The sequence below is a fragment of the Citrus clementina genome, unplaced genomic scaffold, assembly GCF_000493195.1.
Source record: "Citrus clementina cultivar Clemenules unplaced genomic scaffold, Citrus_clementina_v1.0 scaffold_5, whole genome shotgun sequence".
Taxonomy (NCBI): Eukaryota; Viridiplantae; Streptophyta; class Magnoliopsida; order Sapindales; family Rutaceae; genus Citrus; species Citrus x clementina.
The window spans coordinates 25,556,197-25,558,082 of NW_006262201.1; positions in this window are offsets into that span (position 1 = coordinate 25,556,197).

The window sequence follows — 1,886 nt, forward strand, 5'->3', positions numbered from 1 at the left end:
TATATTTATATATTAACATTGAAGTCAATTTTTTAAGTTAATAGAACCAGTAGGTGTTATAGTAAAAAAGCGTTTCTTAGCATCACTTATTGAAAATATAAAGATCTATATAATCATTTTTTCAAATATTGAGATGTAGTTATAAAAGAAAAAATAAATTAAAAAATTTTAAATTTTAATATGGCCATCGTAGAGTTAGAATCCCCGCTCCAACCCGATTTGGAGATGAGCTTGGTCTATTTATGTTTTGGAAAAAGAAAAACCAAAGGAAAAAAAAGGCACCCGACCAAATCAAGTAACTCATCAAATAAAAAATAAAAAAAGGAAAGAAATTTAATGACTTGCATGCAATTTTGGATCTGAAATTAAAATTACATAAAAATTAAGGATTACGTACCTTAATATTTACAGCTTATTTGATGGACTCAACAGGTTTAAGCAACATCAAAATGTTTGTGGCTCCTTAAATGAGCCCCCGACATGGTGCAAATGACAACATCGACTTGTTTGACAGCTCCAACAAGGCTACGATGATCAGAAGATGAGCCCTCAATCAACAAGCTAAGATTGGCTTCTCTATCCTCTTCGCCCCACAACCAGCGCCTTGCTCTTTGTCATTTTTCCTCTTGTTAGTTTTCTTCTACATATAATTATTACACTGGGAAGTATACACACACCTCTTTTCTTTTTATAGTACCTTACTATTATATCTTTACAAAACAATATCACCCTAAGACAGCTATGTATGAAATAAATGAAATAAATATATAAGGAACTGACGAAATAAAATTAGATCTAACTCTAATTTCACGTTGCGTGAATTTTTGACAATTCACCCGTATCCCAACAAAAGCTTTGTCATATTGCGAAAATACCTTTTCAATGTTTCAATTGCAATGTCATTGCCATTATTCATAGTGGCAGACAATGGACGTCACGGGACGGTAGAAGTCTATGTTACGGCTTGTGCAAGTAACAGCAGCCAATGGGGAACTTCCACGGGTGCTAGAGGAGAGAGAAAGAGGTCCCAATGCAAGGTGATGGAAATGGGAAAGTTCGAAGCTGTTACTTTCAGCTTCTGCACCTTAGCCATGTCCCACGGGACAAGGCTAGAAGTTATCATGACCATAAACTTTTCTAATTTATTTTTTCCTTTCAAAAAGGGACAAGGATACGTTTCGGAGAATGATTATATTTTTAATAAAAGAATTCTTTTTTATTATAATACTTTTTTCTTTATTAATTTAAAAATATTGACTCTTATATTTTAATAAATATAAATATAATATTATAATAAAATATAACAATATATACAAATATTTAAAAAAATTTAAGATTTTATTAAAAGAAATTTTATAATAAATACAAATATATTATTAATATAATTATAATAATTTGCATTTTAAAAAGTAATACTGATATTAATTTTTTAAATTATATTACTCTACCAAAAAAATTAAACTATTAAATTATATTGATATTTATTAAAAAAATTGAAGTTAATTCTTATTATATTTTTAATTGGAATTTTTTCATGTGACATAATTACAATTGCTACATTTTTTTCCCTAAATAAAGATGGGAGTTATAAATTATTTGTATAAGTGTCTGTGTGTAAACTAATGTGACATGAAAGTAATAGCTGAATAACAATAATGGAGCTTTAGGTAATTTTTTATGAGGTCTTCTTGCAATTTCAACACTTAAACAGACTTGTCCTTGATCCCAATTTATTTACCCCATTTGGGCCCCTTATGACAAACATATTCTTGTGGAATGAAAAACATCAGGAGAAGAAAATGTTTTATTATAATAGAAAAAGTTGTCCATAAGTCTATTCATTTTTTTTTTATTCAATACAAATGCGGGCCGCGTTCTGTGGGTCT